The sequence below is a fragment of the Protomyctophum parallelum genome (genome assembly GCF_964188405.1).
Source record: "Protomyctophum parallelum genome assembly, chromosome: 19".
NCBI classification, from domain to species: Eukaryota; Metazoa; Chordata; class Actinopteri; order Myctophiformes; family Myctophidae; genus Protomyctophum; species Protomyctophum parallelum.
Window position 1 is genome coordinate 15,021,619 of NC_139717.1, and position 13,126 is coordinate 15,034,744.

The following is a 13,126-nucleotide window of genomic DNA, read 5'->3' on the forward strand; positions in this document are numbered from 1 at the left end:
TGTACACATGACCTGATGAAGATCAAATAGATCGAAACGTTGTCAGTATTTCAATACAGAACGTTTTTTTTACACCTGTGATGTGCGGGCTCCATCCAATACCTACACCAGTTGTGATGCAACAGAGTTTGCTGTGACCGTTGTGAATTATGGGTGGTGTGGTCTTTGCCAAGACGGTGGATTGTGGCTCATGCCTTCCTGCTGTTATTTGTCATGTTGGTGTTCTCTATATCTTTTCGTCCTGGGCATGACGTTAAACTGTTCCGTTCGAGAGGACCGGCAACCCTCGAATGTAAACAGGAGTAGCAGCCTCTCTTGTAGGTGATGCAGAGGAGGGAAATGGGTCGGTAGCTCTTTGGGGATGATGGGTCTTTGCCAGGTTTGGGGATTGCAACCACGTTGGCCTTTCTCCAGACAGAAGGGATGGTTTTCTGTGCCATGCATGTATTCAGTATCCCCACGAGCCAGGTCTTTGCGTTAGGTCCCAGGTGCTGTATCATTTCTGCCAGTATGTCATCAATCCCTGCTGCTTTTCCGGGTTTCAACTTTCCCATTGCAGTTTCGAGTTCTTCTAGGTCGAAGGGTTTGGTTTGAGGGCTGGCTGATTGAGGTTGGTCTGATACCACTGTGCGATGGTATTCTCCTGTGGGTCGGTGGCGGTTTTTCGCGTCTCGGTTCCTCAGGTGCAAGCTGCATAGTTGGGTTTGTGTGTGTCTTTCTTTTTCTGTCTTTCTTTCTTAGGACGGAGATCAAGGTAGACGCCGTTGGAAGGCTCAACACAAGCCGATGCACCTAGAGATCCATCCCAAAGCTTCCCTCAGGGAGTTCAGCAAGCCAGCTAGCCAGCAACCCTGCCCAGTCAGCGAACGCAGCCAGTCGGCTCCGCCAGTCAGCCAGTGTAGAAAGTCAGGCTGCCAAGCCAGAGCATATCAGCCGTTGCAGTCAGCCACTGCAGCCATACCAGCCTTGCTCAGTCAGCTCAGCCAGGCCTCTCTCGAGGCCTGGCTCTCTGTCTGCCTGGCCCGGTCTGCCCTGCCCTGCCTTGCAGCAACAGAACCAGCCTTTCTGGCAAGCCAGCCAGCTCAGAATGCGAGCTGAGCAAGCCAGTGCAGCAGCAAGCCCAGACTAGGTTACCGCAGCCTTACTGTGCAGCCACAGCCACTCAGCCAAGACCAGCAGGAGCTGGCCAGGCTCCAACCCTTGCAGCGCAGCCTTAGGCCGGATAGTCCCCCTGCCTGCACTTTGTTGCCTTCCTGGCCTGTCTGCCTGCCTAGGCGCCTCGGTCTTCCTGTCTGTCTGCCTTGGCCTGCCTGTCTGAAACTGGTTTAGACTAACTGCGTGCTTGCCAGCTGCGTTGGCTTGCTGAGCTCGTATTCTGAGCTGGCTGGCTTGCTAGCAAGGCTGGTTCTGTTGCTGCAAGGCAGGGCAGGGCAGACCGGGCCAGGCAGACAGAGAGCCAGGCCTCGAGAGAGGCCTGGCTGAGCTGACTGAGCAAGGCTGGTATGGCTGCAATGGCGGACTGCAAGGGCTGATATGCTCTGGCTTGTCAGCCTGACTTTCTACACTGGCTGACTGGCAGAGCTTGCTGGCTGCGTTGGCTGACTGGGCGGGCTTGCTGGCTAGCTGGCTTGCTGGGCTCCCTGAGGGAAGCTTTGGGATGGACCTCTAGGGGCATCGGCTTGTGTTGAGCCTTCCAACGGCGTCTACCTTGATCTTCATCCTAAGAAAGACAGACAGAAAAAGAAAGACACACACAAAGTCAACTATGCAGCTTCCACATGAGGAAGGCAGGCAGGAAGGCAGGCAGGCAGGCACAAGCTGCCTGCGTGCTTGCTTCGCCCTCCAGTTGCTGCTCCAGTTATTTGTTTTCCCTCAAACCCATCCTCAATGTGTTGGGTGAGGTTGAGCTCTGTCCAGCACAGGACGGGACGGAAACCAGCTTGGTCTTTAGTCAGCTTGGTGTCTATGAATGGTATGAGGCGTTGGAGTAGCAGCCTCTCTTGTAGGTGATGCAGAGGAGGGAAATGGGTCGGTAGCTCTTTGAGGATGATGGGTCTTTGCCAGGTTTGGGGATTGCAACCATTTTGGCCTTTCTCCAGACAGAAGGGATGGTTTTCTGTGCCATGCATGTGTTCAGCATCCCCACGAGCCAGGTCTTTGCGTTAGGTTCCAGGTGCTGTATAATTTCTGCCAGTATGTCATCAATCCCTGCTGCTTTTCCGGGTTTCAACTTTCCCATTGCAGTTTCGAGTTCTTCTAGGTCGAAGGGTTTGGTTTGAGGGCTGGCTGATTGTGGTTGGTCTGATACCACTGTGCGATGGTATTCTCCTGTGGGTCGGCGGCGGTGTTGGTTACGACTGTTGGCCACCAGTTGTGATGCAACAGAGTTCGCTGTGACCGTTGTGAATTATGGGTGGCTCCCTGAGGTCCTTGATCCCCATGGGGTCCAACAGTGGTCATTGAAGCGTGCACACACACATGCACACATGCACCTACACACGCACAGGCGCACATGCGTATGCACACCTGGACCTTTAAATTAACAACAACACAAAAACTAAGGCACTGGTGTCGGACTTCTGGTTTACCGGAACGGGGTTCAACTCCCTGCAGTGCCCTGCTCAATGTGTTGTATTTCATTCATTGGTCCATGGTCTCAGGTCATTGAGCGGCGCGCTATAGTGCGCGATTCTTCATCATTGTTGAGGATTTTTTAAAGGTGAAAATCAAGGAAAAGCAAAAGGCTATAGTCCATGGTCACGGACCGCATACTGGTCAAGGTCATTTATACTGGTGAAGATCATTTACTAGTCTTATAAAGGTCATTTATACTGGTCACGGTCATTTACTAGTCTCATGAAGGTCATGTATACTGGTCAGTCATATACTGGTCACGGTCATTTCTACTGGTGAAGGTCATTTATACTGGTCAAGGTCATTTGTACTTGTCAAGGTCATTTATACTGGTCAAGGTAATTTACTAGTCTTATTGAAGGTAATTTATACTGCTCAAGGTCATTGATATTGGTCAAGGTCATTAAGTGGCACGCTATAGTGCACGATTCTTCATCATTGTTGAGGATTTGAAAAAAGGTTAAATCGCAGAAAAGCGAAAGGCTAAAGTCCATGGTCACGGAGGGCATACTATAGTATGTTGTTTTTCTTTTTTTGGTGGTGTGCGGGCTCCATCCAATAACTACACCAGTTGTGATGCAATAGAGTTTGCTGTGACCGTTGTGAATTATGGGTGGTGTGGTCTTTGCCAAGACGGTGGATTGTGGCCCATGCCTTCCTGCTGTTATTTGTCATGTTGGTGTTCTCTATATCTTTTCGTCCTGGGCATGACGTTAAACTGTTCCGTTCGAGAGGACCGGCGACCCTCGAATGTAAACAGCCACGAAAGGAAACTATGTGTGTGTGAGGTGTTCTATCATTTCATTCCAGTACTACTACTTTGGGTAGTGGCTGGACGTTTGTGTAGATATTGAAAAGGAGGGGGCGAGCAGGCTACCTTGTGGTAGGCCGTTCTTTTGGGCTTTCCATTTACTCCTCTGGTCATTTAACTGGACATAGAAGCGCCTGTTGTTGAGGAGGCTTTTCCTGACCATTGTGCGGTGTTGGACAGTGTCGTAGGCAGCAGAGAGATCTCTGAATGCTGCTCCAGTTATTTGTTTTCCCTCAAACCCATCCTCAATGTGTTGGGTGAGGTTGAGCTCTGTCCAGCACAGGACGGGACGGAAACCAGCTTGGTCTTTAGTCAGCTTGGTGTCTATGAGTGGTATGAGGCGTTGGAGTAGCAGCCTCTCTTGTAGGTGATGCAGAGGAGGGAAATGGGTCGGTAGCTCTTTGGGGGTGATGGGTCTTTGCCAGGTTTGGGGATTGCAACCACTTTGGCCTTTCTCCAGACAGAAGGGATGGTTTTCTGTGCCATGCATTTATTCAGTATCCCCACGAGCCAGGTCTTTGCGTTAGGTCCCAGGTGCTGTATCATTTCTGCCAGTATGTCATCAATCCCTGCTGCTTTTCCGGGTTTCAACTTTCCCATTGCAGTTTCGAGTTCTTCTAGGTCGAAGGGTTTGGTTTGAGGGCTGGCTGATTGAGGTTGGTCTGATACCACTGTGTGATGGTATTCTCCTGTGGGTCGGTGGCGGTGTTGGTCACAACTGGTGGCCAACAGTCGTAACCAACACCGCCACCGACCCACATAGAATACCATCGTACAGTGGTATCAGACCAACCACAATCAGCCAGTCCTCAAACCAAACCCTTCGACCTAGAAGAACTTGAAACTGCAATGGGAAAGTTGAAACCCGGAAAAGCAGCAGGGATTGATGACATGCTGGAAGAAATGATACAGCACCTGGGACCTAGCGCAAAGACCTGGCTTGTGGGGATGCTGAACACGTGCATGGCACAGAAAACCATCCCTTCTGTCTGGAGAAAGGCCAAAGTGGTTGCAATCCCTAAACCTGGCAAAGACCCATTATCCCCGAAGAGCTACCGACCCATTTCCTTCCTCTGCATCACCTACAAGCTCTATGAGAGGCACTAACATTTCTGAACAGACTATATTTACATCAATATGTCTGGGTCCCCACATACTCACTCAGGGTTGACGTGTCACACCTGCAGTGGTGGGAGGGGCACCAAAATGTGGTGTTTTGATTGGTTGATGGGGGCACTCCCTTAGTATAAAAGTGTATGTTTTGTGTACACATGACCTGATGAAGATCAAATAGATCGAAACGTTGTCAGTATTTCAATACAGAACGTTTTTTTTACACCTGTGATGTGCGGGCTCCATCCAATACCTACACCAGTTGTGATGCAACAGAGTTTGCTGTGACCGTTGTGAATTATGGGTGGTGTGGTCTTTGCCAAGACGGTGGATTGTGGCTCATGCCTTCCTGCTGTTATTTGTCATGTTGGTGTTCTCTATATCTTTTCGTCCTGGGCATGACGTTAAACTGTTCCGTTCGAGAGGACCGGCAACCCTCGAATGTAAACAGGAGTAGCAGCCTCTCTTGTAGGTGATGCAGAGGAGGGAAATGGGTCGGTAGCTCTTTGGGGATGATGGGTCTTTGCCAGGTTTGGGGATTGCAACCACTTTGGCCTTTCTCCAGACAGAAGGGATGGTTTTCTGTGCCATGCATGTATTCAGTATCCCCACGAGCCAGGTCTTTGCGCTAGGTCCCAGGTGCTGTATCATTTCTGCCAGTATGTCATCAATCCCTGCTGCTTTTCCGGGTTTCAACTTTCCCATTGCAGTTTCGAGTTCTTCTAGGTCGAAGGGTTTGGTTTGAGGGCTGGCTGATTGAGGTTGGTCTGATACCACTGTGCGATGGTATTCTCCTGTGGGTCGGTGGCGGTTTTTCGCGTCTCGGTTCCTCAGGTGCAAGCTGCATAGTTGGGTTTGTGTGTGTCTTTCTTTTTCTGTCTTTCTTTCTTAGGACGGAGATCAAGGTAGACGCCGTTGGAAGGCTCAACACAAGCCGATGCCCCTAGAGATCCATCCCAAAGCTTCCCTCAGGGAGTTCAGCAAGCCAGCTAGCCAGCAAGCCTGCCCAGTCAGCGAACGCAGCCAGTCGGCTCCGCCAGTCAGCCAGTGTAGAAAGTCAGGCTGCCAAGCCAGAGCATATCAGCCCTTGCAGTCAGCCACTGCAGCCATACCAGCCTTGCTCAGTCAGCTCAGCCAGGCCTCTCTCGAGGCCTGGCTCTCTGTCTGCCTGGCCTGGTCTGCCCTGCCCTGCCTTGCAGCAACAGAACCAACCTTTCTGGCAAGCCAGCCATCTCAGAATGCGAGCTGAGCAAGCCAGTGCAGCAGCAAGCCCAGACTAGGTTACCGCAGCCTTACTGTGCAGCCACAGCCACTCAGCCAAGACCAGCAGGAGCTGGCCAGGCTCCAACCCTTGCAGCGCAGCCTTAGGCCGGATAGTCCCCCTGCCTGCACTTTGTTGCCTTCCTGGCCTGTCTGCCTGCCTAGGCGCCTCGGTCTTCCTGTCTGTCTGCCTTGGCCTGCCTGTCTGAAACTGGTTTAGACTAACTGCGTGCTTGCCAGCTGCGTTGGCTTGCTGAGCTCGTATTCTGAGCTGGCTGGCTTGCTAGCAAGGCTGGTTCTGTTGCTGCAAGGCAGGGCAGACCGGGCCAGGCAGACAGAGAGCCAGGCCTCGAGAGAGGCCTGGCTGAGCTGACTGAGCAAGGCTGGTATGGCTACAATGGTTGACTGCAAGGGCTGATGTGCGCTGGCTTGGCAGCCTGACTTTCTACACTGGCTGACTGGCTGCGTTGGCTGACTGGGCGGGCTTGCTGTCTAGCTGGCTTGCTGGGCTCCCTGAGGGAAGCTTTGGGATGAATCTCTAGGGGCATCGGCTTGTGTTGAGCCTTCCAACAGCGTCTACCTTGATCTTCGTCCTAAGAAAGAAAGACAGAAAAAGAAAGACACACACAAACTCAACTACGCAGCTTCCACATGAGGAAGGCAGGCAGGAAGGCAGGCAGGCACAAGCTGCCTGCGTGCTTGCTTCGCCCTCCAGTTGCTGCTCCAGTTATTTGTTTTCCCTCAAACCCATCCTCAATGTGTTGGGTGAGGGTGAGCTCTGTCCAGCACAGGAGCGGCCGGGACGGAAACCAGCTTGGTCTTTAGTCAGATTGGTGTCTGAGTGGCATGAGGCGTTGGAGTAGCAGCCTCTCTTGTAGGTGATGCAGAGGAGGGAAATGGGTCGGTAGCTATTTGGGGATGATGGGTCTTTGCCAGGTTTGGGGATTGCAACCACTTTGGCCTTTCTCCAGACAGAAGGGATGGTTTTCTGTGCCATGCATGTATTCAGCATCCCCACGAGCCAGGTCTTCGCGTTAGGTTCCAGGTGCTGTATAATTTCTGCCAGTATGTCATCAATCCCTGCTGCTTTTCCGGGTTTCAACTTGCAGTTTCGAGTTCTTCTAGGTCGAAGGGTTTGGTTTGAGGGCTGGCTGATTGTGGTTGGTCTGATACCACTGTGCGATGGTATTCTCCTGTGGGTTGGCGGCAGAGTTGGTTACGACTGTTGGCCACCAGTTGTGATGCAACAGAGTTCGCTGTGAATTATGGGTGGCTCCCAGAGGTCCTTGATCCCCATGGGGTCCAACAGTGGTCATTGAAGCGTGCACACACATCCACACATGCACCTACACACGCACAGGCGCACATGCGTATGCACACCTGGACCTGTAAATAAACAACACAAAAACTAAGGCACTGGTGTCGGACTTCTGGTTTACCGGAACGGGGTTCAACTCCCTGCAGTGCCCTGCTCAATGTGTTGTATTTACATGGTTAATTTTAATTTTCTGCTCATTGTGTTGCCTTTTCATAGATGATAACCCCCAGGTTATTGAATGTGTTTGCACTCCCTACAGTTAGGTTACCAAGTCTATTTATTTATTATTTCTGTTCACTAGAACTAGAACCAATTACCAAAGTAGGCTTTCTAATGACACAACTCGCCTTTGTTTTGGTGTGTAGCAAAAACGTTCTTTTTATTTACGCCAAAGAGTAGAGGCTGCATGGTCTGCATTCATGCGAGCGGCGGAAGTTTAGAGTAACATAGCTCTAAATGAAACGCATTAGAGCTATGGACCAGAGCTAGTATAGTCATAGCACTTCATGGTATATATGCATAGTTTATATACAGTAGTTTCATTATATAGATATATTAAACAGAGAGGACTGGAGTCATTTGGGTTATATTATGTTTATGTATTATGTTTAACACTAATTTGAAGCTGTAAAAATCTGACAGACTTCTTACCTTGTGGTCCACGAGCCTGTAATAAAGTTTATATACATGAGTAATTCTTCCACATTACTATATACATTAAAGGAATACAAGATATACAAACACTAAACTATTTCACACATCCAATTCATTTAGAGAACGTAACATAAACAAGACCAAACATAATACAGACAGGAACAAACACCCCTCCTCCTCTACAGTACTTGGCACCCTCCAATCTAGAGAGGAGTGCCAGCACTGCAGAGGGGAGACAGGTGACAGACATACCAATGCAACTTCAGTGTCAATAAATACAAATAAACATTTAAAACTCTTTCAACCATTGTGTTAATTACAAAAAATGTCATGTGTACAATATATATAAAACCGTTACTTCCAGTCCAGCTGTTTGTCAATTGATCGAGTTGACTTAACTGTGTGGTCTATTTGCAAGGTCCTTGATATTGTAGGGCACGGGCTGCCCCGTGACAGATCCCATCTCTCACACGTTACAATTCTGGAAATTCCTGGAATAGTGGAATACAACAGGAAAAAAGGTTTCAGCACCACGGAGAGCGGCGGCTCTCCGCACTGACAAGGTGCAGCGGTATAAAGCGGACATAGACTGATGATCCACAAACAGCATTTTTGCAAGTTGGAACAATGAGGACTCCTTAGCAATCTCTTCTTTAAAACACACCCTGATTGACAGGAGTTGAGTGGGAAAGTAATTTGCTAGGTCCCCGTTGTATAGTGGTCAGATAGACGTTTTGCCTTTTTTTTCATAGCTCATCGTCGCCTGCATGCTGGAGGGTCATGGGGTGCAGAGCCTCAAACATGAGAGAGGTCTCGCACATGCTAATGAATCTTTGGGACAGCTGGTTGATTATGTCCAGATTGGCATTGAAAATATTAACTGAAATAGCTTTCTGCATTGGATAGTCGCTCATCTTCACACAGCTCGTCAAAATGACGTTTCTTTCTTCTTACTCTTGTATTTCCTAAGGTATTCTGAGCTCCCCATTTGTCTGCAAGCGTCTGTGCTGTTGTCTTTGCCTCATCAAAAGCATTCCTGTACTCAGACAAGACCTTTATCATATTCTCCAGCAAGTTCGAGGCCTACTGCATTTCCATGTCTTTGGTTTGGAGTAATTTAGAGACAGCATTAACACTCTAATACTTTTGTCTGGAGAACCACTAGAAAAAGGAAACTTCATTTTCCATTGCTTTCTTCAATCCTGCTGCTTCACCACGCTCATTAGAGCTATTTTTGTCAGTGCTTTCATCACGTCCACATGTCTGTAGCGTATAGCAGCAAGGGAGTCATATCTAGAAGACCAACAACGGGTTGGTCATAATCGCTTCAACGTGATGCCTGGGTGAGATGAATCGTCTGTGGAAATTATGCCAGTCAGCATGGCCCACCGTTTAATACTGTGGCCAAAATAGTTTTACACATTTTCTATAATTATGGTATCATAAAACTGTTTGAGCTCTGTGTTACGGTCCTATGTGGCCCTGTGGTGTTTTGGTCTGTGTATAATCCACTGTTGGTGTTTTCCAGTGCTGATGATGGATGGTGGGAGTGGCTGTAGAGATTGGAGGCATGTCGTGGAGCCCACACAAGCTCTTTTGCCATTGTAACAAACACCACATGCTGCTGAGACCCTGTTTTCTGTTTTCCCAGTGAAACAATACTAGACAGACAAAGTCACTAGTCAGATAAAGTTGATAGTCAAAGTTACTTCAAGCAACTCAACTCATATAAACCACTGTCCAAGTATCCCAAACCATTTGCCTGCATACTGTTTATAAATCAATACATTGAAACTGGGACTCAACTGATGCAAATTACAGCAATGTTGTTATTCAATTGAGCCATTTACACGTCACATCTATAACCATAAGTGTTCACTTCGTAAATGTGTGTCAACCCCCATCCTCTGCCAGAGAAATGCCTGCTGCCTCTTAAGGTTGAAGCTGAGGAGGAAAGGTTGCGCAAGAGAAAGGAGCAACTGAAAATGGACGAGGACATTGCAGCACAAATGGCAAAATTAAATGTGCTACAATCTCAAAGTGTCATAAGTGGGAGGTCCTCAAAAATAAAACATGTGGATGGAATGAATTCATATGTGGAAAAAACACAAAGAGAAATGCAAACCCTCAATGCTAATGCAAATCCATTCACACCAAAAATGTCACACAATCATGTGGACACCGGAACAAGGCCTAAAGACAAAAGTAACACAATCCATTCATTCACCATCACAGCCTCTGTCAGTTATACACCAGGTCCAGAAACCTATATGCCACACCCAGTTCAACAAATCCCCCATGGAAATGCACCAATGCAACATGTTTTCAATGATTCCAATGCAACTAATCATCCTGATAATACAAATGTTCGTTCTGAAAATGCAAATGTTAATTCTGGAAATGAAAATGCAAATAACGGTCAAAATGAGATGCTTGGCATTATGAGAAAGCAAAATGAAATAACCACAATGTTGATACAGCAACAATGCCTCTCATCTTTGCCAAAGCGAGAGGTACCGATCTTTGATGGGGATCCATTAAAGTATCATACTTTTTGAACGGTAGAAAGATAGAAACAGCAATTCCGTGCTATTTTGCCATATTTCTGAAATATGGCAAAATAGCACGGAATTGCAATTCCGTACATATTACACGACTACTGTTTTGACCGCGACGGCGGCGTGGCTTTCACTTTCTGGGTCGAGAATCTGCTCACGTCTTAACCATTGTTCTTAGAGCAGGTCATCATTCACCATGTGAATGTGTGAAGCACCATTCATTCAGGTTCATCAGGTTACCCGATGTCTTCTCTACACACTCAATCTGCCACTGGTACTCTTTTCTCTTTTCTTTGCATACTGTAACATTCACAGTATATGCAATTCAATTCAATTCAATTCAAATCACAACAAGTTGTCTCAAGACACTTTACAACCAACAAAGTTCCACCCAGAGCAAGCAATATTGCGAATTTGCGACAATGGTAACGAAAAACTCACCTTTAGGAAGAAACGTCAGGCAGAACCCGACTCTAGGGTGGGCGGCCATCTGCCTCGACCGTGTCGGGGGGGGGGTAGAGGCAGAGAGAAATAGACAGAAATAGACAGGTGGGCTCCGTGGAGGGGTCTGGTCCACATCTGGTCGAGGTCGAGCTCTGTGAGGCCGGGTCCGGGTCACACTTCTGGTGGGCTCCATGAAGAGGCCTGATCCACGGTCACACTCGGCAGTCAGTTGGGGGTTAATATTAGAGGTCCACAGAACTGCGAACGGGGAGGACGAAAAGAGACTCCGGGGAGAGATTCCCCGGATGTTGGATTAGTGGCAGGTTTTACTGGAGCCTATATAGTGTATATTACAAGTACTGCTGGGAGACAGACCCACACAACAATGTACAACCATGGTATCCAGCTAGACTTGGAGACAGGTCTAGCTATAGGCTTTGTCGTAGAGAAAGGTTTTCAACATAGTCTTGAATGTGCAGAGCGTGTCAGCCCCACGGACCGAAGCCGGGAGAAGGTTCCACAGCTGAGGTGCCTGGGACCTAAACGCCCTGCCTCCTATTGTAACTTTTTATATTGTTGGGACAGTAAGCATTTTTGCATACTGTAGACGCACTGGTGTTCTATTTGGTTTGTAGGGATCAATGAGATCTTTGAGATATTGTGGTGCCTGACCATTGAGAGCTCTGTAGGTGAGGAGAATTCTGTATTTGACCGGGAGCCAGTGTAGGGAGGCCAGTGAAGGAGTGATGTGGTCTCTTCTTCTGGTACCTGTCAGCACACGCGCCGCAGCATTTTGAACTAGCTGTAGGCTTTTCAGAGACTTACCTGGGCAGCCTGATAATAGCGAGTTGCAGTAGTCCAGTCTTGAGGTAACAAATGCGTGGACAAGTTTTTCTGCGTCATTTTTGGACAGGATGTGCCTAACCTTTGCAATATTTCGCAGGTGAAAAAAGGCAGTCTTTGAGATTTGTTTGATGTGAGATGTGAAAGACATATCTTGATCAAAGGTAACTCCCAGATTCTTTACAGTGGCCTTGGAGGCCAAGGTAATGCCATCTAGGGAAAAGTTATCATCGGCTAGCTTGTCTCTTAGGGGCTTAGGGCCGATCACGATAACTTCCGTTTTGTCAGAGTTGAGGAGTAGGTAATTACGGGTCATCCAAATCTTTGTCTTTAAGACATGCTTGAAGTTTGACTAATTGGTCCGTTTCGTTCGGTTTCATCGATAGATATAGTTGAGTGTCGTCCGCGTAACAATGGAAATGTATTGGTCCAAGCACAGAGCCTTGTGGGACTCCATATTTGACCTTTTCACGTGTTGAGGAGCCATCATTGACATTTACAAACTGAAATCGATCAGACAGATAGGACTCGAACCATTTCAGTGCGGTACCCCTGATGCCAACCAGATGCTCCAGTCTCTGTAGCAGAATGTGGTGGTCAATAGTGTCAAATGCAGCACTAAGGTCCAGCAGGTTATTATCTGCTGCAGTCAGGAGGTCATTTGTAACTCTCAGCAATGCCGTCTCAGTGCTATGGTTAGCTCTGAAGCCTGACTGAATAATAATAATAATAATAATATTAGAGGTCCACAGAACTGCGACGGGGAGGACGAAAAGAGACTCCGGGGAGAGATTCCCCGGATGTTGGATTAGTGGCAGGCCTTACTGGAGCCTATATAGTGTATATTACAAGTACTGCTGGGAGACAGACCCACACAACAATGTACAACCATGGTATCCAGCTAGACTTGGAGACAGGTCTAGCTATAGGCTTTGTCCAGGTCCAGCAGGTTATTATCTGCTGCAGTCAGGAGGTCATTTGTAACTCTCAGCAATGCCGTCTCAGTGCTATGGTTAGCTCTGAAGCCTGACTGAAAGCCTTCTAATAAATTGTTGTTATGTAAAAAGTCACATAACTGTTTGGCGACTGCTTTCTCGAGAATTTTGGAGAGAAATGGAAGGTTCGATATAGGTCTATAGTTAGCTAGAATGCCTGCATCAAGAATAGGCTTTTTGAGTAGAGGTTTGATTACCGCTACCTTAAAAGATTGTGGCACGTAGCCTGTCACCAAGGACATATTGATCATATTGAGTAGGCATGTACCAACTGGAGGCAGGACCTCTTTGAGTCTAGTCGGAACTGGATCCAGGGTACATGTCGTTGTTTTTGAGGAAGATATCATTGAAGTGAAATCAGAGAGCTCGATTGGAGAGTAACTATCCATATATATATTTGGGTGTGCGGCCATCTCTGAGACCACCATATTTGGGGGCAGTCCAGTGGGAGCCGAGAGTAGTTGTAGATCAATTTGATCTCTGATAGTTTCTATTT